General features: G+C 39.4%; 1 protein-coding gene across 9 annotated transcripts in view; it reads left to right on the plus strand.

Annotated features, from left to right (window-relative positions):
• The first annotated feature begins 628 nt into the window (after positions 1 to 628).
• LOC129519982 (acyl-coenzyme A synthetase ACSM4, mitochondrial) overlaps positions 629 to 25,376 on the plus strand; it is a 64,547-nt gene continuing 39,799 nt past the window's right edge. For 6 of the 9 annotated variants that reach the window (XM_055340830.1, XM_055340831.1, XM_055340835.1 and 3 more), the window contains exon 1: positions 629 to 793. The gene's annotated coding sequence lies outside the window, so the exon portion shown is untranslated. Of the gene's footprint in view, positions 794 to 9,217; positions 9,401 to 25,376 lie in introns of all 9 variants that reach the window. The other 3 variants (XM_055340833.1, XM_055340837.1, XM_055340838.1) reach the window with 1 other exon arrangement.

Consider the following 25,376-nt stretch of genomic DNA (forward strand, 5'->3'; position numbering starts at 1 on the left):
GGAATGAAATCTTGCCATTTAGAATGACAGGGACAGAGCTAGAGAGTAGAATGCTAAGCAAAATAAGTCAGATAAAGACAAATACCAGATTATTTCATTCATGTGGTAAATTCCAAACAAAACAAAGGAGCAGTCTGCCGAATATTCACATTGTATCAATCGGTGCATCTTCATAACTAATACCCAAAATTGATAGAGTATTATTAACTAAAATCAATAGTTTTACTCAGATTTGATTAGGTTGTAAACTTTTCTGTTCTAGGCTTATCCCAGCTGGCACACTACATTCAGTCATGTTATCTCCTTAGGCTCCCATTGACCATGACAATTCTCAGACTTTCCATATTTTTCACCATCTGGAAAATTTTGAGGAGTACGCTTCATGTAAATTGTGGAATGATCCTCAGTTTGTATCTAATGTTTTTTTCTCAAATGATTAGACTGCATTTCTTGTTTGGGAGTAGGAGGGAGATCACAGTGACGAAACATCCTTATCACTTCACATCAAGTATATTTACTCTCAAGATGATGTTTATCTTTGATCACCTGGCCAAGGCTGTGTTGCCAGATTTCTTCTCTGTCCATAAGATATAAGGTATGTTTCCTTTCTTTTTTTTAAGATTTTTTACTTATTTATTCATGAGAGACACAGAGAGAGAGGAAGAGACAGGCAGAAGGAAAAGCAGACTCACTGTGGGGAGTCTGATGCAGGACTCGACCCCTGGGCCCTGGGATCACATCCTGAGCCAAAGGCAGATGCTCAACCACTGAACCATCCAGGTGGTCCTTTCAGGTACGTTTCCTCTGGAGAAATCACTATACACACATCTCAAAGAGTGGGAAGTTATGTATCGCCTCTTTAAGACCTACGTATCTAAATAATGCAAATACTTTCTGCATAGAAAATATTGCTTGATTTATCAAAAAAAATGCTCATTTTTTTTGGTAAATCTAAGCCTATTTTGAATTAAAAGTTTATTAACAGTAACCATTTTATTTTTTCTAACACATAATTGCATAATTAGTTCTACTAGGATTACTAATAATTGACCATTATTGTTCTACAATTGTTTTATTTAAATAATAACATGCATGTCAGAGAAAACTGAATACACCATAATATATAAATCACAGAGATCTGTACCACATATTTTATGTTAAGATAATAACACATATATAACATTATGTAAATACACAGTTTTGTCATCATGAAGGAGTGTCATTGATTAACTCTGTATAAGGCCGGTCATCTTAGATAATGGGAAATATTTGGATTTACAGCATGTGATATTTCACACCATGGCTGAACCTGTTCAAAAAATGTACAAACGGGGCAGCCTTGGTGGCCCAGTGGTTTGGCGCTGCCTTCGGCCTGGGGTGTGATCCTGGAGACCCGGGATTGAGTCCCACGTGAGGCTCCCTGCACGGAGCCTGCTTCTCCTTCTGCCTGTGTCTCTGCCTGTCTCTCTCTCTCTCTCTCTCTTTCTCTCTCTCTCTCTCTTTCTCTCTCTCTCTCTCATAACTAATTTTTTTAAATATTTTTTAACAATGTAAAAATGGCCAGGTGATTCATTGTGGCTGGCTCACTTGTTCTAGGGAATCCTTGTTTTTATCTTCTTCCCATTCATCATCTTTAGCAATAATAGAACAAGCAAATTCACAAATTTAAAAAGACAAAGACTGACAGAATGTATAGTAAGTTCAATGAGTTTCAAGGTAAAGGAAAAAGATGTGACCATGGAGTGGCAATAAATGCAACAACCACTTTCTTTGGGCCACTGACAGGTTTCCAAGAGGGGAAGTCCATCACCGTATTAATTTTTCCAATACTGGGGACATTGAAGAGGGTGCTTATATGTCTGAGTGATGTCTTTCTGTAGCCTGGGTTGGGGATTCTCTGGATCAGAGACTTAGAAGGCCAGCAGTAGTTTAGGGTCTTTTAGAGCTGAAGAGTTGATCTTGATTGATTGATTGATTGATCTTACTTATGATTAGGAAATGTTTCACAGGATGTGAATATAAGGCAGGCAGTTAATGCCTAAAAAATCTACTCTTCAGGAGTATGTTTTTAAAAATTTGATGTGTAAACACTAATTCTGAGTTTGGCACCAGCAGCAAACTTGTGAGCTAATGGTACCAGCCTACCGATACACAGGGGCCATCTTTGGCTCATTGATATTACAGAATGGAAACAGAATTGGTTACAATGAAGATATAATATTTCATCATGATGTTCTTTAAAACAAAGGGGTTCAAAAATTACTCAAACTCATAATTTATTGCACTACACTTTGCAGCAAGTGAGAAAAAGATTTAAAAATGAAAGAATATTTTGGGAATGATTTAGATGTTAAGCTTTGTGCAATAAACCATTTACATCTTAGAGGATCACAAGAAAACATTGAAAGCCCAAACATGAGAAAGATTCTGAATTTATTTTATTTTTTTAAAGATTTTATTTATTTATTCATGAGAGACACAGAGAGAAAGAGAGAGAGAGAGAGAGAGGAAGAGACACAGGCAGAGGGAGAAGCAGGCTCCATGCAGGGAGCCTGACGTGGTATTTGATCCCAGGTGCCCAGGACCACACCCTCGGCTGAAGGCAGCACTAAACCACTGAGCTACCTGGGCTGCCCCAGATTCTGAATTTAGAGTATTACAGACTATTATAATGTCTATACACCTAATCATATAGGTATTAATAGATGAGATCTGGTCTCATTTACGTAATAAAATTAAAAAAGAATTTGTCACACTACTACGAAATTATGTTAGACCCAAAACACTATTGTGAATATTCAAAGAAAAATGCTTCCCCTTGGTTATTGATGGTAAAACAGATGTAGGGATGCCTGGGTGGCTCAGTGGTTAAGCATCTGTCTGCCTTCCGCTCAGGGAGTGATCCCGGAATCCCGAGATCGAGTCTCACATCAGGCTCCCTGCCTGGAGCCTGCTTCTCCCTCTGCCTAAGTCTCTGCCTCTCTCTCTCTGTTTCTCATGAATAAATAAAATATTTTAAATAAATAAATAAATAAATAAATAATAAATAAATAAAACCTTTAAAAAGAAAGAACTGTATCATAAGAACAAATGACAGGCTTGTTGATTTTCTTATGGAGAAGAAAAAGTGATGTTTAGTTCATGAAATTAATAAATTGGAGGGCAGCTCGGGTGGCTTGGCAGTTTAGCACCTGCCTTCAGCCCAGGGCATGATCCTGGAGAGCCGGGATCGAGTCCCACGTCGGGCTCCCTGCATGGAGCCTGCTTCTCCCTCTGCCTGTGTCACTGCCTCTCTCTCTGTGTCTCTCGTGAATAAATAAATAAAATCTTTAAAAATAAATAAATAAATAAATAAATAAAAGATAAATTGGAAAAACAAGATACTGTCATAAGTGTGCTCATATCCACACACTGCATGTAAACTAAGTAGAATTTTTTTTTAAGATTTTATTTATTTATTCATGAGAATACACAGAGAGGAGAGAGAGAGAGAGAGGCAGAGACACAGGCAGAGGGAGAAGCAGGGTCCATGCAGGGAGCCTGACGTGGGACTCCATTCCCGGTCTCCAGGATCACACCCTGAGCTGTAGGCGGCGCTAAACCGCTGAGCCACCGGGGCTGCCCCAAACTAAGTAGAATTTAAATAAAAATTTGAAAAGAAAAAATAATTGCTAATATCCAGATATATAATAATGGAGCAACTGTAGCATGTTTGTAAAAGAATAGAAAACATTGGGGATCCCTGGGTGGTGCAGCAGTTTAGCGCCTGCCTTTGGCCCAGGGCACGATCCTGGAGACCCGGGACCGAATCCCACGTCGGGCTCCTGGTGCATGGAGGCTGCTTCTCCCTCTGCCTATGTCTTTGCCTCTGTGTGTGTGTGTGTGTGTGTGTGTGACTATCAAAAATAAATTTTTAAAAATTACAAAAAAAGAATAGAAAACATTATTTCATCCCCCAAAATGATTATGTCCACTTGCATCTTTCTCAGGAAATATCCTTAAAAGGCAAATAATCTCTATTTCTGAATTCAAATATGCTAACCTTTAAAATTTCATACTTAGGGTGTGGGTGTGTCTGGGTGGCTCAGTCAGTTAAGCATCTCCCTTCACCTCAGGTCATGATCCTAGGGTATGGGTATTAAATCCCATGTCGGGGGCTCCCTGCTCAGTGGGGAATCTGCTTCTCCCTCTGCTACTTCCACTGCTAGTGCTATCTCATTCTCATGCTCTCTCTCAAGTAAGTAAATAAATAAAATCTAAAAGCATTCATACTTAGGATATATACTTTTTTTTTCAAATTCAATGAACTTTGGAGATATTTTCATGTTTTAGATATATACATAAAATATCAAATGAAATACACTGTCATGAAATGAAATCATATTGATGCAATACATTACATGGTTTATAACTTGTCCAAGTGGGGTGATATTTTTGAATGGGTGTGAAAAGGTTAATAAAGAGCTACAACAACAAGTCCTGAAGTTATACAAAGCTGCATGCTCATCATAAGGTCTGTCTTCTTTCTTACAAGTGACAGAAAGGAATCTAGAAAGTACACTGATGAATGTAAACTCAGGAAGATATATGAATATATCTGAATTAGAAATAAGCAACCAAGGAAAAGTCTTTAAAAGTTGGCAGTGCATGAATCAGTAGACATAAGCATGAATTCTAATATATTTTAAAATGCCACTTTTTCTTCAAACAGGGATTCACAAATTTTGCTTAGTACAATCTCCTACAAATTTATAAGTATTCTTGCACAGAAGGAGTCACAGCAAGATTCTGGGAATGAGCTTTTTGTAAACCGCAACCAATTTAAAACTATTAAAGACTGTCAAGAGTCCATGAGAAATTATAAAACATGGCAAATCTCAATTGGAAAGGAGATAACCTGGGGCACCTAGCGTGGCTCAGTTGGTTAAGCACCTGCCTCAGGTCATGATCTCAGGGCCTTGAAATGGAGCCCCTTGTGGAGTGTCCCTGCTCAGCAGGGAGGCTGCCCTCCTGTCCCACTGACCCTCCCCGCTTCTCATGCTCACTCTGTCTCTCAAATAATTAAATAAAATCTTAAAAAAAGAAAGAGAAGGATATAAGGTGAAGATTACATTTTAAAGATGTTATTGATGAGTGTCGGATGAAGACACAAAAGGGTAATTATAACAAATTCTCTTTCAGGTGTAAATATTTGTTAAATAATGCAAGGTTTATGACACCAGGTACCTGTCAGGTTTTCAGTTGTTCCAAGTACTACAACATTGTTTGAAAAACACAAACAATGAAAAAGTAATACAAGCATGTTTAAGTGGACAGCAGTTCGTGCTTTCGCCTCAGGCTCCGGTTCCAGGAGGACACGGAAAGCGGGACCCCAGCTCCCCATTCTCGGAGGAGCTGAGAGTCAGCACTTCCTGTATTTACGTCGCCGCTGAGTGTGGCTCCAGTTCCTCTGATTTGGGGTCAGGATTTCTCCCCGGGAACGAGCCTGCATCTGTAATAAACCAACCACAGCATCTCCGACGTGGCGTCGAGGGACCCCCCAATCTCCGGATCCCTGAGTAAAATACTTCTTGTTCAAACACCCTCAGGGAAAATGAGGACCAAACGACGCGAACAGCCCAGAAAACACAAGGGATTGTGCTGCTCACCCACTGACCAGCGTGTCCCCGGGGCAAGCCCCCCAGAGGCCCCTCCTCAGCACTCAGCCCGACAAGGCAGCTGCTGTCCCGCTCGTACCTCAGGAGACGCCAAGTAGCTGCAAAGCCCCCAGGGTCTCCCCGGGCGGCCGGCAGAACCTGCTGGAAACGCAGCTCTGGCTCTGTCCTGAGGCACCTGCAGTGCACTGGGCCGGATCCTCCTGTGGCTGCACAGGCCCTTCCCGCCCTGAGGCGCCCTGGGTCAGCGAAGCCGATGCGCGCCCTCTGCTGGCCGTGGCTGCGCACGCAGAGACCCTGCCCCTCCCCGGGGGTGGCGCGCGCGCGCCCTCTGCTGGCCGTCCTGGGAAGCCCTGCAATGCTCAAGGTCCTGGCCCCTCAGCTGGAGGCAGAGAGGGTGCTCTGCTCCAGCCAAGCCATCTCTCTATGACAGATGCTGAGGCTGGGCCCCACAAATCCATGCAAAAAGGAGGTGCTCCCATCTTCCCAAGTGAAATGACCTCTGCAAAGCTCAGCCCCAGGAAGGTGGGAGCAGTGGACTCAGGGAATCTGATGCCCAGAATTCCTGCCTCTACTGGTCCCAACACTCAGATCCCCTTCATTGACCCCTCCATCCTCGTCCGTGGTTCCCCCTCCCCACCCCTGGACCAGGAAAGCCCGTTCCTCCTTGTAATTCCTCCTTACCTCTGTTTCTCCCTACCCCATCTCCTTCTCTTTCTTCCTCCCACTTTCTAGAATTTGCCCCATCCTCCCACCACTCTCTCAGTGTCTCTCTCCCTGACAGTCTCTTTCTATGTCTCTCCCCAGGCCCTCAGGCTTTCTGCTCTGTGCAGCTCTATCCAAGACCATAGAGTCCCAAATGAGTGTGCATCTGTATGTGAGCTCATTTAAAGCAGATTTTCTTTTCCTAAAGCCCTCTGGTTCTTCAGGGAGTAAGCCCTATTTCTTATAAGGCCAGATGCTTCAGAGGCTCTTCTTTCTAGAATATATTCCAAGATTTGGGGTACCAGATGTGGGTCATAAACCCCTCATTCCTCAGGGACATCCTCTGTATTGAGATCCTCCTGACTGTAGCTCACCACATCCATGGTAGACTTTCTTGTGAGACCATGTCTCTGCTTATCCGACCTATCTCCATGTGATTCTTTTATCCTTTGTTGTGAAGACACTGTTCAGCTAGTTTTCAGGTTCTTTTCAGAGGAACGATGTATGGAACATACGTTGTATGGAACATATATTGTTCCATTTGTAGCTATAGAATTATTGTAGCTGTGTGAGGAGGTAAGTTCAGGACCCTTCCATGCTGCCATCTTAGCCCCAGCTCCATAGTTCATAGTCTTAACCACATGTAAAATAATACATTTTAAAAATATTTTATTTATTTATTTGAGAGAGAGAGAGAGAGCACACATGAACGAGTGGGAGGGAGGGGCAGAGGGAGAGGCAGACCCTCCACTGAGTAGTGAGTGTGACTTGGAGCTCAATCTCATGTGCTGAGCTGATGGCAGACGTTTAACTGACAGAGGCACCCAGGTGCCCCGTAAAATAATACATTTTTTAAACCACTATTTGGGCAAATAGCAATGATATGTTGTTTGGGAGGTTTTTTTTAGAGAGAGAGAGAGTGTGTGTGAGAGAGTATGAGTCATAGGGGAGGGGGCAGATGAAGAGGGAGAGAGAGAATCTTAAGCAGGCTCCATGCCCCAACACAGAGCTCAATCTCACAACCCTGAGATCATGACCTGAGTCAAAATTGAGTTGGGCACATAACTGACTGAGCCACCCAGGCACCCCTGATATGTTTCTTCTTAACACTTATTCAGAAATGTCATCAAAAGTCTAGAGAATGAAATCACTGACCTAGATGCTGGTGTTACAAAGGTGAATGAAACAATATTCTTACCCTCAGAGAGGCTGAAACACCCCTAAGGGAGATGAGATCAATGAAAGAGCAATTTAATGCAATCAGGAAAGTCCTAGATAAATTGCTAAGGAATTCAGAAGGAAAAGAAACTCCTTTCGCCTAGAGAATCAGGAAAGAATTCTATAAGCAGGTAGGTCAACATTTACACTTCCACTGCAAATAAGCCATCCTGAGGGACTATAGCTTTGTTTTAAAAGTATTGTCTCTGCTTAAAAATATTTTAGGATAATTCTTTAGGAAAAGGTCACCAAAAAAAGCAGCCTCATTCCTTTAAAGCTTATTTTTGTATTCAAAAATATATTCCCCCATTGGAGATTTCTATGTCCCACTTTTAATCATCAATAGAATTCCTAGACAAAAGAGAAACCAGGAAATAGATCAACTATGCTGACATAAAACATATGAAAAGTTGACAATTTATTTTATCAACTAGAATGAAGAGATCTATAGAACACTCTACCCCACAACAGCAGAACACACATTTTCCACAAGTGCACACACAAAAAAACCACTCTCCAAGACAGACCATATGTTAGGCTAGGAGGCAACTCTCAATAAATTTGAAAAGATTGAAATAATAAAAAGCATATTCTCTAATCACAATGGAATAAAACTAGAAATCCACAACATAAAGAAATTTGAAAAATTTACAAATATGGAAAATCATCATGAACACACACTACTAAATAGTCAATGGGTCGAAGAAGAAATTACAAGAGAAATTTGAAAATACCTTGAGATGAATGAAAACAAAATACAATATGCCAAAACTTATGGTACAACACTAAAGCAGTGCTGAGAGAGAAAATCATGGTTGTAAATGCCTCCATTCAAAAAACCATGAAAGATCTCAAATCAATAGCCTAAACTTTCATTTTTTAAAAAATGGGGGAAAAAGAACAAACTAAACCCAAAGCAAGCATAAGGAAGGAAATTATAAAATTCACAGTAGGAAATAAATGTAATAGAAAATGAAAAAAAATAAGGAATATCAACTAGAGTACAAAGGGAGAAAAAAGGGATGTCTGGGTGGCTCAACAGTTGAGCGTCTGCCTTCAGCCCAGGGCGCAATCCTGAGGTCCTGGGATCGAGTCCTGCATCGGGCTCCCTACAGGGAGCCTGCTTCTCTCTCTGCCTATGTCTCTGCCTCTCTCTCTCTCTGTGTGTCTCTCTCATGAATAAATGAGTAAAACCTTCAAAAAAAAAAAAAAGCAGGGGAGAGGAGAATAAAAGAAAAAAAATCAACTGAACAAAAGTTATTTCCTGAAAAGATTAACAAAGTTGACTAAACTTTAAATAGGATGACTCAAATTATTAGAGTCAGGAATAAAATGCAGGTCATTACTGACCACATAGAAACAAAACAGATTATAGGGAAATACCATGAACAACCGTGTATCAAAACTGTATCAAAAAGTTAGGTAACCTAGATGAAATAGACAAATTCTTAGTAAAACACAACTTCCAACAGAGACTCAAGATGTAATTAAAAATCTGATAGACTGACATCCAATAAAGAGATATACTGGAAATCAGAAAACCTACCACAAAGAAAAGCCCAAGCCTAGAAGCCTTCTCTGGCAAATTCTACCCACTGTTTAAAGAAGAATTAACATCAGACTTTCACAAACTCTTCCAGAACACCTGAGACAAGGATTTTTGAGGACTGGTCTCAAAATAAAGCCATAGAATGAAGTCATCGTCTGAGGCAAGATTAACCTGATACCAACAACCAAAGACATCACAAGAGAAGAAAACGACAAACTGTATAAAAAGATGTCAGAAGTCTCAACAAAATACTAGCAAACCTAACCAGCAACATGTAAGTGGATTGTACACTGACCAAACGAAATTATTCTGCCAATACAAGGTTGGTTCAACATATGAAAATTAATCACAATAATATACCTTCTAGTAGAATAAAGGGAGAAAAAAAATCACATGATTATCTCAGTAGACACAGAAGAAGCATTTGATAAAACCCAACACTTGATGGGAAAAACCATTAACAACCTTAGAATATAAGGGAACGTCCCCAACCTGATAAAAGGCATCTACCAAAAACCCACGGCTGACATCACACTTCATAATGGAAGACTGAAAGCTTTCCCCCTAAGATCAGCACTCAGAAAGATGTTTGCTCTTGCCATTTTTATTTAACACAGAGGTTTTATCTAGTAATTTAGTGAAAAAAATACATCAAAAGCATCCAAATTAGAAAGGAAGGAGGAAAACTATGTCTACGCACAGATGACATGATCTTGTATATAGAACCCACCCCCCACACACACACACACACACTATTAGAACTAATAAATCAATTCACCAAATTTTCAGGATACGAAATCTATATACAATCTATTTCTATATATTAGCAATGAACAATCCAAAAATGAAACAGAAAATAATTCCACTTACAATAGAATCTTATTTAAAAAATATATTCTCGGGATCCCTGGGTGGCGCAGCGGTTTGGCGCCTGCCTTTGGCCCAGGGCGCGATCCTGGAGACCCGGGATCGAATCCCACGTCAGGCTCCCGGTGCATGGAGCTTGCTTCTCCCTCTGCCTGTGTCTCTACCTCTCTCTCTCTCTGTATGACTATCGTAAATAAATAAATAAATAAAAATTAAAAAAAAATATATTCTCTATTCATCTAATTTATTAGATTTTGCCTCCTTTTTTTCCTCCAAAAATAAAAGTTTGCTTTCAAGGGATGAAGATTTACTACTTGTGAAGGAAGACTTTCTGGCCATTAGGGCTGGTGGTTCCTACAAAAAAAAATTCCAAAATACACTACAAGGATAATAAATCTAGAATAAGTATGAAGACAGCTTTCCAAGGTAATAACTTGGAATTGGTTGTGTCTCTAACCATTTATTCTAAAATGTAACCAAAACATGAGAGAGCCAAGACTCAGTGTACTTTTTAACTTCTGTCACATTGCTTCATGGTCGTGCCTTTGTTTAGGTCAATAATGAAGCCACTCAGCTTAAAAGCAAAAAAAAAAAAAAAAAAAAAAAAAAAACTCTGTTTTCATTCCATTTCTATTCTAGTTCTATTTACTCCTAACATGCCCTCTAATCCTTACTAGGAAAATACACCACTACCTCCCACACTGCCAAAAACTGCCAATCTCTGCTTTAAAGCTTTCTTTACATTCTTTTGTAATACATTGGATGGATAGATAATTAGGTGTCCTGGTTTGAAAGGCTTTCCCTGGAAGCCCTCGATTTCTTATGCTTTGGACTACCAGGCATATTTCATCTTCATTTCATCCTCCAAACAAAGCTATGTAGTAGGCACTTTTACAACCAGGTCTTATGGTCTGAAAATGGCACAGAGTGAAGATTCAAACCTTCACTTCCTTCCAACTGTGGCACCCTCTCACTGACCACTGCACCACGAGGCCTCTTAGACTATTCAGGCTCTAGGTACACCAACCAAGCAGTTTCCTGAAACCATGAATGGGAGTAATAAGCCTTGAGTTTACATCTTGTGGTGTTTTCAGAGCAGCACAAATTGTTTATAGGAAAAATTTCTTTAATATTTATCCAATTTTAGATTGTAAATGAAATCTCAAATATCCTACCTCTAAGGGGAGAAGGAAATACTGCAATCTGTATAAAATTCAACCAACCTGCCTCTGCCTACTGTCCACACATGGTAAGGGAAATTTTCCCTATTTTTAAAGAACTTTCATTGTTACTATTTTTAAGTTAATTTATTTATTCATGAGAGACACACAGAGAGAGGTAGAGACATAGGCAGAGAGAGAAGCAGGCTTCCTAGGGTGAGCCTGATGCAGGACTCAATCCCAGGACCCTGGGATCATGACCTGAGCCAAAGGCAAGTTGCTCAGCCACCCAGGTGCCCCTAAAGAACTTTCATTGTTACTATTAATAATGATGTCATAATTATACCCTATGACTTTCCTAGTACTTTTGTTTCAACTTTTAATTTTGTAAAATCAAATCTAAAAAAAGGCTGAAATACACACTAAACCTGCATACCTTCCACCTATATTAACTTAATATCAACACCTTGGCTCATTTACTTTGTATTTGTACATTTGTGATGAGTCATTTGTGATTTGTACATTTCTGATGAGACACTTTTTCCTTAAATATTTCAGCACATCACCCCTAAGAATAAGGACTCTCTAATCATCAGTGCCATTACATTACAAATAAAATTAAAAATAATTCTTTAGGGGGTACCTGAGTGGCTCAGTCAGTTAATCATCTGGCTTTGGCTCAGGTCATTATCTCAGGGTCCTGGGATCAAGCCCCTCACTGGGGATCTCTGCTCAGCAGAGAGTCTGCTTTCTCCCTCCCCCCAACTTGGGCTTTCTCTCTTGTTCTCTCTCTCTCAAATAAATAAATAAAATCTTTAAATAATAATTCTTTAATATTATCTAATATCTAGTCCATATTTGTATTTTTCTCTTTCTACTCAAAATGTGGGCACCTGGGTGGCTCAGTAGTTAAGTGTCTGCCTTGGCTCAGGTTGTGATCCCGGGGTCCTGGGACTGAGTCCTGCATCAGGCTCCCTGATGGGAGCCTGCTTTTTCCTCTGCCTGTGTCTCTGCCTCTCTCTCTGTATGTCTCATGAATAAATAAATATTTTTAAAAATTTTTGTTAGCTTTTCTAAATCCAAAATTCAATCAATATTTGCACATTTAATTGTTCTTATAGATGATTAGTTCTTTTCATCTAAAACAAATTCCACCAACTTTGTTTTTCATGACACAGTTTTAAAATACAGGCCTGTTGTCTGGTAAGATGCCCCACATTCTAGAGTTATCTATTTTTTCCTTATAATGAGATTCAGGATAAACATTTTTGGCGAAAACTCTAAATAAGTGATGATACATATTTCTCATTTCCTCATATTGGGGAAAACATTGTGTTGCTCTGCTTTGGGAACTGTTAATTTTGGTCCTTTGGTTAATGAGGTACTACCATTTCTCTCCATTGTAAAAGTATATTTTCTCTTCTACAATTAGTAAGTAATTTCTGGAGTAACAATTTGAGACTCTGTGAGTATCTTACTCTCCAAACAACTTTCACTCAATGATTTTAGCATGCACTGATGATTGTTTCCTAAATCAATTATTAAAATGGAAGATGCAAAATGGCAGTTTTCAACCTACCATTCCTTATGTATTAATTAGGTGATATTCCTCTATAAAGAGCTTTCCATTTTTTCTGTAAAGGGAATCCTCCTTTTAATTATTTTTAACATAAATGTTATTTATTCAACCTTTCTTTTTTTTTTAATTTTTTTTGTTTTTTTTTTTATTTATTTATGATAGGCACACAGTGAGAGAGAGAGAGGCAGAGACATAGGCAGAGGGAGAAGCAGGCTCCATACACCGGGAGCCCGACGTGGGATTCGATCCCGGGTCTCCAGGATCGTGCCCTGGGCCAAAGGCAGGCGCCAAACCGCTGCGCCACCCAGGGATCCCTTATTCAACCTTTCTAATAATAAACTTGATCTAAGTTCAATTATAGAAAACTTTGAAAAACTAAGAAAAAGACCAATGAAAATTCTTTTCACTCAGGATGTCATCATTACTCAATGTTAACATCTGGATATATATCCTTCTCTTATTTTTCTATGAACATATATCATTTTATAAAATTGGAATTACATTTTATCTGCTGGCTATGAATCTTGTCTTTTTACTTATGATTTTCACATATGGGTAAATTTTCTTATATAACAGAAAATGTTTTTAATTTCACAGTATCCTACCACATGGAAGTATCATGATTTATTTAACATAAATATTGGAAATTTGGGTCATTTCCAATGTTTTACATTAAAAACACTTCTTCAATGTGTGCCCTTGTTAACTCTTTAAATGCCATTTTGATTATTTCCTATGAAATATTTTTCAAAAGTAGAATTTCTGAGTTAAAGGCTAGGTAATTTTTTTTCTACTTCTTTGTATTAGTTTCAGGTATACAATTTAGTGAATCAACACTTTCATACAACACTCGTTGCACATCACAAGTTCATTCCTTAAGCCCCATCATTTATTTCACCCATTCCACTCCTACTTCCCCTTTGGTAAACATCAGTTTGTTCTCTATAGTTTGTTCTCTCCCAAATATAAAGATTCCAAATAAGATATTCTGATATCTCATACACCTGTTTGAATCATTGTGCTATTTGAGAATGAGTTGCTTAAACAGAGTTTTACCAAATTCAGCAGAACTATAATGAATTTTTTTTTTTAGATAAAAAAACTAGACAAACTGGTCTTGTGGTTTCAATAGCAGTCAGAGTCAAATGCTGTTAGAATCTGTTGGTATTCTACAGAATGATCAAGCAAAATTAGGCTGTCTACGCATAGGGGTATTTGTACTAATCACTCTATTGTGTTTCCGGTATAATAAAAACATTAATCCAAAGTCACCCTCTCATAGAAAGTCATGGGCGTGTGGAAATTAAAGGCACAATTCAAGAGCAGTGATCATGTTTGATGGATGATGAGCTTAGGAAAACAGAAGCCTGGGGATCCCTGGGTGGCTCAGCGGTTTGGCGCCCGCCTTCGGCCCAGGGCCCGATCCTGCAGCCCCGGGATCGAGTCCCGCGTCAGGCTCCCAGCATGGGCCCTGCTTCTCCCTCTGCCTGTGTCTCTGCCTCTCTCTCTCTCTCTCACTCTCATAAATAAATAAAAATAAAATCTTTTAAAAAAAGAAAGAAAAAAAATAGAAGCCAGCATCCCTTCCACACAATTCACCTGGCTTTATACTAAATGCTACACTTGCATTGCATCATTTCAGTCTCAGAAAAAAAGCTCTGAGTAAAGTATCATCATGATTCCTGTCTCAAGGTATATATTTTTTTAAAGATTTTATTTATTTATTCATGAGAGACACAGAGAAAGAGGCAGAGACATAGGCAGAGGGAGAAGCAGGCCCCATGCAGGGAGCCCGATGTGAAACTCGGGACTCGATCCAAGGACCCTGGGATCACGCCATGAGCTGAAGGCAGACGCTCAACTGCTGAGCCACCCAGGTGTCCCGTTTCCAGATTAAAAAAAAAAAAAAAAAAGGACCTGATGCTAAGAGAAGTCACCAATAAAGGTCTCTGTGTGTTTTCTCTATGGGAAGCATTTGGAGAGGGGAGATTTTGTGTTATTTTTCTCTCTCTTTAGGGCTAATGCAGTGTTCAGGGCATACCATTAAATGATTGTCGAAGTTATGTAAATTTAGGTTTCTGCATTTGTTCTTCTCTCAGATGAGCTGGGAAGAATATGCTTTAGCAAGAGTCCACATGGCTTACCTCAGAGGGGACAGAGGGATCATGGATATAGTTACCTCTGGTGGACTGGTAGAGCTGATGATGTCACAGATGTGTTGGGGTCAGAGGTGGTGGCTTGTGGTTACTGATTTGATCCTGGAGGCTATAGTGTCTGGGGAGGGATCTGGACCACCCCAGAGACATAAGCATTGTAGAAAGTTTAGAAAATGCAAACAAGCAAAATAAATAAATAAATAAATAAATAAATAAATAAATAAATAAATAAATAAATGTCATTCACCATCTCATATTTTAGAGCACATTCTTCCGGTCTTCTTCCTGCTTATATAGAAATATTTTTTTCATAGAAGTGAGCTCAGGGATCCCTGGGTGGCCAGCGGTTTAGCGCCTGCCTTTGGCCCAGGGCGCGATCCTGGAGACCCGGGATCGAATCCCACCTCAGGCTCCTGGTGCATGGAGCCTGCTTCTCCCTCTGCCTATGTCTCTGTCTGTCTGTCTGTCTCTCTCTCTCTCTCTCTCTGTGACTATCATAAATAAATTTTAAAAATTAAAAAAAAAAAGAAGTGAGCTCAAGGAGAAATGTTCCAGCATAACTTGTCTTTTTCATTCAGCAATATAAGAGAAATATTTTTCTGTGCAATAAAGCATACTTACATAATACCATTTTTAAAGTTTTAATTAAGTAGAAAATACATTCAGTAAGTACACAAATCTTACATGAACAGCCCAATAAATGTTTACATATTACACCCTGTAATCACCATCTAGATCAAGATATCCCAGAACCCTAATAGGCTTCTTCATGTCCTCATGCCTCTGTGAAAACTGAACTCCTGGGGATCCCTGGGTGGCGCAGCGGTTTGGCGCCTGCCTTTGGCCCAGGGCGCGATCCTGGAGCCCCGGGATCGAATCCCACGTCGGGCTCCCGGTGCATGGAGCCTGCTTCTCCCTCTGCCTGTGTCTCTGCCTCTCTCTCTCTCTCTCTCTCTGTATGACTATCGTAAATAAAATAATATATATATATATATATATATATATATATATATATATATATATATAAAAGAAAATGGAACTCCTTGTATGGACTTGGAAGTAAATTTCTGTGCCTAAAAGTAGCTTCAAGAACTGAGAAAAGTCAGTTAAATCCCCGGAGCAATAAATTCTGAGTAGCAAATAATTACAAGAATGAGCCATCCTGATTCAGTTTGCCAGGCACAAAAGTCACAGGAATGTTAAATATGACAAGCAATTTGAACATCCCACTCTCTAAATCAGCAAACTTGCTTTCCCAATATTTTGATTCAATTTTTAAAACTCGACTAAATTTTGCTCAGGAAGTCTCTCCTCTGAGCATTCCCTACTGTTAGTAACTCTGAATGAAGTACTTGCCTTTACCTCTAACTGGTCTCAAGTTTTACTTTTATTCTCTCTTTCCATCAGTAACCATTATTCTGACTTCTAAAACCATAGATTAATTTTGCCTGCTCACATACACAAATGGAATCATAACAGTCTGTACCCCTTTTTGTCTGACTTCTTTCTCTCAAAATGATGCCTGTGAGATTTATCCATGTCGTTGTCTTTGTCTCTATCAATAGCTCATTCTTTTTCCTTGCTAGATAGAATTCCATTGTACAAATACACCTAAAATTTATTTATCCACTCTGCTTCTGATGGGAGATTGGGATTGCTTCTAATCTGGGATAACATCAATAAAGGTGCTATGAATATTATTCTATATGTCTGTTGCTAAATATATGTAGAGATTTATGATTGATATATATCTAGAACTGGAGATGCTGAAATAAGGTATGCATATTTTAAGCTTGTTTAAGATATTACCACACCATTTTCTAATTCTCAATTTATACTCCTACCACAGTGGAAGCTGAATAAAAGTTGACTAAAAGTTGAATAAAGGGGCAGGTGGGTGGCTCAGTGGTTGAGCGTCTGCCTTTGGCTCAGGTCCTAATCTCAGGGTCCTGGGATCAAGTCCCACATCAAGATCCCCGCAGGGAACCTGCTTCTCCCTCTGCCTGTGTCTCTGTCTCTCTGTCTCTCTCTCTGTGTCTTTCATGAATAAATAAATAAAATCTTTTTTTAAGTTGAATAAAAATTCCACTTATATAATCATGCTTAGTGAAATAAATCAGAGAAAGACAAATACCATATGATTTCACTCATACGTGGAATTTAAGAAGCAAAACGTATGAGCATAGGGAAAAAGAGAGAGAGAGAAGCAAACCAAGGAAGAGACTTAACAACTATAGAGAACAAACTGATGTTTACTAAACGGGAGGTTGGTAGGGAGATGGGTGAACTAGGCTAGGTCATGGGGATTAAGGATTGCACTTGTTGTGATGAGCACTAGATATTTATTGTATGGTAGTGTGGAACCGCTAATTCCTTTTTTTAAAATTTTTTTTAATTTATTTATGATAGTCACAGAGAGAGAGAGAGAGAGAGGCAGAGACATAGGCAGAGGGAGAAGCAGGCTCCATGCACTGGGAGCCCGATGTGGGATTCGATCCCGGGTCTCCAGGATCGCGCCCTGGGCCAAAGGCAGGCGCCAAACCGCTGCGCCACCCAGGGATCCCAAACCGCTAATTCCTATACCTGAAACTAACATCAAATGTTAACAAGCTGGAATTTAAAGAAAAACTTTTGTAAAAAAGTTCTATCTGCTCCACACCCTCAACACTTGTTGTTATGAATCTTATAAACTTTAGTTATCCTGGTAAGCATGTAGTACATTTTTCATATAATTTTAAGGGCCATGTAGTAGTTCTTCTTTTTTAAAGATTTAATTTATTTATCTGAGAGAGAGGAGAGAGAGAGAGAGCAGGGGGAGGAGCAGAGGGCTGTACATCTCAGTCTCTCCCTGGCTGCAGGGAGGTGGAGAGGAGTGGAGAGACACCATAGTTTACATGGTACTCACTTGAATCCTCAAGCTCTCTCCTCCCTTCTTTACAAAACAAAGAAAGAAAGAAAAGGGTGAAAGTCAGAGGATGTGTTTGGTTAAAAAACAAACACCAAACTCCTTTCCCTGCCTATAAAGTAAGGGTGATAGGGCTCCAACATCTCTTATCCACCATTCCAAACTCTGAGAAACTCTAAAAAATAAAAGTGCTTTTCATATCTCATATGGTAGCAAAACCTGACCTAACAGGAAGTGAAAATATCTATAGTCTTTATTTATCATAATCAGTAGTATTATGAATATATGAAATATTCATATACTTCAATGCAGAAATATTTCTTAGTATGCCTTTAAGATGCAGCTCCAGATCCTGCTAGGGGAGCAGCATAGTTCTATATACCATATGATCTTTATTTTTTAAAAAATATTTACTTATTTATTCATGAAAGACACAAAGAGAGAGGCAGAGACAGGCAGAGGGAGAAGTAGGCTCCTTGAAGGGAGCCCGATGTGGGATTCGATCCTGGATCCTAAGATCACACCCTGAGCTGAAGGCAGACCCTCAACCGTTGAGCCACCCAGACACCCCCATGTCATCTTTATAAAAACTAAAAAATAATGAATTCTAAAACATACTAGCCATATGGGTTTCAGGTAATAAATAATAGTCAACGATATTTCGTAAGCTGCCGTTGGGAAAATGTTCACAAAGCACCCACAACAGTGCCTGACATCTGAAAAACAGGATTTCCATTTTCTTCTGCCCATGTTTTGCTTGTGTAAATAAGGAACCCTTCTTCAGAAATTAGCTCCAGGCTGGTTAAAGGAGGGCAGATATTACAAATGAGGTACTGAGTAAAAATATTTGCAATTTACATAATAGACATAGAGCTAATATCCCTAATATATCCAGAGTTCTTAGAAGAAAAAGACCAAACTTGGTAGGAAAATAGGCAAAATACATGTATAAACAGTTTACAGGAAAAGATAAACAAATGTTCCTTAAACATTAAAAAAAATGTAACGTTAAATTTGATTTGGAAATTGTTTTTCCCAGTTGTGTTTGTTAAAAGGTTCCTCAAAACAATGGTATCTAATAGTAATGAATCAACATAGAGTCTAGATCATGACTTCTAAATACTGTTTCCTATTCAAGGAGATCCTATGAGAAACTGATGTTTTCAGGTATAGAGCAGAGCAAATACCAGATAAGCCTGGGACCTGTTCTTATATCAGAAAGTAAAGAAGTAATCAGATAATGATGGGGGCATGTCCAAGGGACACAAAAGTCTCCTGAAAGGACTCTCATTGACCTAAGAAAGTCTCTCTCCCAGGAAAGGCAGAAATACAATGAACATGGTTTTTGAGAAAATCTACGCATCAAAAAGAATAATCACTGCAGCTGGTTAAAATATTGAAGTTTTAAAATTCCATGACTCAGTAGTGTTACTGTGGGTAGGGGAAAGAAGGAAAGTTCTTTTTAGAGAAAAATGGCTGTTAGTTAATGCAGAAAAATGACAGAATTTGGAAATCAACATTTTGCAGCCTCCAATGCAGTGACTGATTCAGATAAGGATCATTACTGGATGCTCTATATTCTAAATGGAAGTTATTAGGAAATAAGATATTCACGCAGAGTCAAGTATTATCCCACAAATTGCATGCTTACCCAAATGTACCTTTAATTGAGAAATGTGTCTGATACTATCTAAACCAAGTAAACCAATGTAATATCATTAACAGTGGAACAATCTGACAGCCTATGCCTAGTGACAGGATGCAATGTGTTGTATGTGGATTGTGTATGAAACGGTCTTGTCAAAAATATTGATCCTGAATCTGATCTATTCCAATCTAAGCCTAATCTCCAAATCATATTAACAAGTTAAATGATACCATGAGTGCCTTAGTCCATTTGGGAAGCCATAATAAAATGCCACACACTGGATGGGCTTATAAACAACGGAAATTTATTTCTCACAGTTTTGGAAATGAAGTTCAAGATCAAGTTGCCAGCAAGGTTGGGCATGGGCCCTCTTCTCATATCCTTGCACAATAGAAAGGGCAAAAAACCTCTCTGGGCCCTCTTTCATAAGACTGCTAATTCCATCCATGAAAGCAAAGCCTCATTAAAATAAACTATTAGCCTCAAAACTAGTAGGCTCATTAAACTCTAGGTGATCCCTAATAACCTCCCAAAGTTCCCACCTCCTAATACCATCACCTCAAGGGTTAGGATTTCAACCCTAGGATAAATTTGGGGTAGGGGATGCAAATATTCAGACCACATTGATGGATGAGGAAACAATCACACACATCAGTATGTGAGATATTCAACAAGACAACTCACCTGGATTCAAAGGCAATGTTATGGGAATAAAAGTAGAAAATTCCTCCAGGTTAGAAAAGACCAGCAAGACATAATAACAAAATGCATTACATGGATCTTGTTTGGATCCCGTGTCTTTAAAAAAAAAAAAAAAAGACATTTTGAGACAACTGAGAAATTTTCAGTGTGGAATGTTATTTAAGAATATGGAATGATATTTAAGAATTATAGTTTATTATCTTAGGTGTGAAAACAGTATTATTGTTATATAGAAGAATGTCCTCATGTTTTAAGTATGAATGCAGATGGCTTTATTTTTTTAAGTATACATTTTTTAAATTTTACATATTTTTTTAAATTGGAGTTCAATTTGCCAACATATAGCATAACACCCAGTGCTCATCCCATCAACTGCCCCCCTCAGTGCCCGTCACCCATTCACCCCCACCCCCCGCCCACCTCCCTTTCTACCACCCCTTGTTCGTTTCCCAGAGTTAAGAGTCTCTCATGTTCTGTCTTCCTTTCTGATATTCCCTCTCATTTTTTCTCCTTTCCCCTTTATTCCCTTTCACTATTTTTTATATTCCCCAAATGAATGAGACCATATAATGTTTGTCCTTCTCCGATTGACTTATTTCACTCAGCATAATACCCTCCAGATGGCTTTAAATGTGAAGAGAGTAATGTCTGCAACTTACTTTCAAATGGTTTAGAAAGAAATGTGTGTGCTTATACATACACACACATATATGTATGTATGTGTATATGTAAATAATGAGAGAAATAATGCAAATAAGGCAACAAGTTAAAGTATGCCAAAGTGATTCTGATTCTAAAGATCCCCAAAATAGAGACACCTGGGTGACTCAGTGGTTGAGCAGCTGCCTTCAGCTCAGCGTGTGATCCCAGGGTCCTGGGGTTGAGTACCACATCAGGCTCCCCACAGGGAGCCTGCTTCTCCCTCTGCCTATGTCACTGCCTCTCTCTGTGTCTCTCATGAATAAATAAATAAAATCTTTTTTAAAAAAAATAAAGATCCTCAAAACATACTTTGAAAACCATTAAGCTAGGCAATGTTCAAACTGGATTCCCCAAATTAGTATTTCTAATGGTGGCTGGTGGATGCTCCTAGAAGCCAAAGTATAATCCGTCTTTCCATATATGTCTCTCCTAGTGCCTCAACTCAATCTGGGTAATATATCTGGGGTTTCTTAATGTAGCTTCATGAATGGACTTGTTCCCACTGGTTCTCTTGTCTAGCATGTTGTAAAAGCTTTTATAATCTTAGATCCTGCTCTATTTCTCCTGCTTTTTGTTTTTAATCTTACAGTAAAGACTTCCTTCAACTTGTATATCAATACAGAGAAAGTCTGATCTGCCTAGAAATGTCTGTCTCAGGAAAGTCAGTAACTCTTAACTGCAATTGAAATGTGGGAGCAGGTGACTTTTTCCTTTGATTTCACAACCTCTCGAGGTAAATAGATTATTTCCTTCTCTTCTGTAAGCTAAAGGATCTGGAACTCTATGGTGTCTTCTACCTCTACTTCCTTCAACACCAACTAATCCAAGAGAAAACTGTGCAATGAGAGAGCATGAACAGCTTCCTAAAACATGAAAATAAAATGCATACATTTTTTTAAATTTTTTTTTTATTTTTATTTTATGATAGTCACACACAGAGAGAGAAAGAGAGGCAGAGACACAGGCAGATGGAGAAGCAGGCTCCATGCACCGGGAGCCCGACGTGGGATTCGATCCCGGGCCTCCAGGATCGCGCCCCGGGCCAAAGGCAGGCGCCAAACCGCTGTGCCACCCAGGGATCCCCAAAATGCATACATTTTTATACAATATTTTAGAAGAGTAGGATGGTTCGGTAGAAGAGATCAGAATTTAGCTTCAGAAGACTGAAGACTTCACCAGTGTGATCCTAATTTAGTAGTGTGGCCTTGGACAGCTTATACCTTAACTTCTAAGTTATAGTAAGTTATAACTAAGGCTATATAAGGTTAAATAACTTCTAAATGGCCAGGCTAAGAGTGGACAAACTTACTCCTCACTCGAAACACAATTTCCACCCTCAGAAGCAAAGGGCAAGATCTAAGACAGCTGAATATTCTCTTTGGTAAACAGGTATTTATGACCACCTAGGTAATGTGGCAGGTACAAAGGGAAAGGAGGAGGTGACTACCAGGCTCTGAAACTGTAAGGATGTTTTCACAAAGGTTTCAGGTATATTTTGTTACTCACTCTGCACAACTCCTATGTGCATTGTGATTAGCCTCATTTTAGAGATAAGAAAGTTGAGCCTGAGTGAGATGAAGTAGAAGGCAAAGGGTATCTGCACTTGCTTGACTAAGGGGGAGATTCTTACAGAACTACCTGTATAAAAGCAGTGACATTATTTCATTATTTCATCAGAATCCCAACCATTCATTTATTCAGGTGATTTGTCTCAAAAAGCCTCAGTCATTTCTAAGTCAGTGCAGTGATCATATACTGGGAACCATGAGGAAGCAAGAATGACACTTTAAGGGAATTGAGAAACAGAGGAGTCTGGTAATGGCAGGCAAAGGAGCTACCAGGTTCCCAAGAAGGGCAGAAATACAATGAACATGGTTGCCCCAGTAAGAGGCTTGGCTAGAGTATGTTTATGGCCCAGAGGAGGGAAGGATGGATGTAGGAAGACTGAGAAGGAGGTCCCTTCTCCCATTCTTATACAATAGCAAGAGGAACAGAAAGAAAATGGCAAATCTAAGTGGCATTTGAGTGGTATATACTTTTTAAATGTATTTGCTCAATTGCCACAAAATACAAGGTAATTTTACCTACAGCTTCTCATTTTTAAAAATATTTTATCTATTTTTTTAAGATTTTATTTATTCATTTGAGAGAGAAAGAGAACACACGCATAAGCAGGGAGGAGAAGCAGAGGGAGAGAGAGAAGTAGACTCCCCACACTCATCAGGAAGCCTGACATGGGGCTCCATCCCAGGACTCAGAGATCATGACCTGAGCCAAAGGCAGATGCTTAACCATCTGAACCACCCAGGCGCCCCTAGATCTTATCTATTTATTTGAGAGAGAGAGAGAGCAGGAGCAGGCAGAGGGGCAGAGGAAAAGGGAGAAGCAGATTCCCTGCTAAGCAGGGAGCCCAACACTGGGCTCAATCCCAGAACCCTGAGATCATGAGCCAAAAGAAGACACTTAACCCACTGAGCCAACCAGGTGCCCCTCTCAATTTATTTTTACAGGTTTTTTTGTTGTTGTTGTTTTTGTTTTGTTTTGTTTTAGATATGAGCTATTAGTGTCCTGACTTCATTAATAGGCTCAAGGAGGTTAAGTGGTTTTCCCTGATGAGCTGCTGAGTCAGAATTCAAACTCAAATCTCCGACTTCAAATCCCATACATTTTCTTCTTCTTTTTTTTTAATTTTTTTTTTTTAATTTATGATAGTCACACACACAGAGAGAGAGAGAGGCAGAGACACAGGCAGAGGGAGAAGCAGGCTCCATGCACCGGGAGCCCGACGTGGGATTCGATCCCGGGTCTCCAGGATCGCGCCCCGGGCCAACGGCAGGCGCCAAACTGCTGCGCCACCCAGGGATCCCCATTTTCTTCTTCTTAATTATCACCAGAGAGAGGAGTTTAAGGAGAAGAAACCTCAATGCTTTCCAGCCCAAGAAACCTTCAGAATAATGGTAACCTGTAAGAGAAAAGAAGTAGAGGCAAAGGGAAACTAGATAGGGCAAAGGCCATAGTATATGATGATCACAGTAACAATGGATATTTATCCAGTGTTTCTTCTCCTTTCTCCCTATAACAAATTGTTAAACAATATGAATTGTGTAAAGAGACATGAGACATATAGAAGCTGCAAGTCTTGCTTATAAGGAAATGACTGTTTTGTGAATATATCATAAGAAATGATTGTTAAAATGATGTCATACAATGATGTCAGTGAATGGCAGACAAGAATAATTTATTCAACAAATCTTTAGGTAAGTACCGTAGAACAAATACTGTTCTAAGCCCTGAGTATATAATAGTGAATAAATTAGATAAAGGCTCTACCTTCGTAGATCTCATATAATAGTGAGGAAATAGGCATTGAACAAGCAAATAAATTAGCAATAGCTCAGGCAGCCTGAGTGGCTCAGCAGGTTAGAGCCGCCTTTGGCCCAGGGTGTGATCCTGGAGACCTGGGATCAAGTCCCACGTCGGGTATAGGGAGAAGCGTGGAGTCTGCTTCTCCCTATGCCTCTTTCTCTGTGTCTTTCATGAATTAATAAATAAAATCTTTAAAAAAAAAATTAGCAAAAGCTCAAATTCCAGGAAGGAAAATAAAGGCATGTGACACTCTGAAAATGTGACATGTGAGTTGATACCTGATGAACAAGAATCAGTTATATGAAAATTTGAGTTGCTGCATTCCAGGTTAAGGGAACAGTGAATGCAAAGGCCCTGAGTAGAACAACTTTATATGTTCAGTGAACAAAAAGGATGGCTGGAGCATGGTGGACAAGGGAGAGAAAAGTGGTAGTAGGTGAGGCTGGAGAGGTGGGCAAGAGCAAGGATATGAGGAGCAGTGGTTCTCAATCCTCTCTGCTCATTAGACTCGCTAGAGGTGCTTTCTAAAAATATAAATGACTGGGTCCACTCTCTCAAAGAAACCGATTTAATTGGTCTGAGGTGGGACTCAGACATAGGTGCTTTGAAAAAAACACCCTGGAGATTCTGATAGATATCCAAAGTTCAGACTTTAAAATATTAAGACTTTCAGAGAGTCTGAAATAAGGATAATATGTGTCAAACAGTGTGGGTGAACAAAGAAAATTAGTGATATTTAAACAGAAAGCTGGAGAATCATTTCAAAGAACATTCTCCACAGAGAAATGTGAGCAATCTTAATTGCCTGACCTCTTGAGAACATAAAAGCATTGTCTGCCAAGAAAACTTAGCCCAAGAGGCACCAAGTCATAAAATATCAAGACATTCCAGGGGTGCCTGGCTGGTTCAGATAATTAAGCATCTGCCTTGGACCCAGGTCATGCTCCAGGGTCCTGGGATTGAGCCCCCCATTGGACTCCCTGCTCAGTGGGGAGCTTGCCTCTCCCTCTCTCTCTGCCATCCCTCCCCTGCTCATGCTCCCTCTCACTCTCTATTTCAAATAGATAAATAAAATCTTTAATAAAAAGTATCAAGACATTCCATCTTTCAAGCTAGCTACCATGTACTGAATCTGAAGATGTGTCAGACATTGTGTGCTCAGCAC

This window comes from Nyctereutes procyonoides, unplaced genomic scaffold (genome assembly GCF_905146905.1).
Source record: "Nyctereutes procyonoides isolate TBG_1078 unplaced genomic scaffold, NYPRO_anot_genome, whole genome shotgun sequence".
NCBI lineage: Eukaryota > Metazoa > Chordata > Mammalia > Carnivora > Canidae > Nyctereutes > Nyctereutes procyonoides.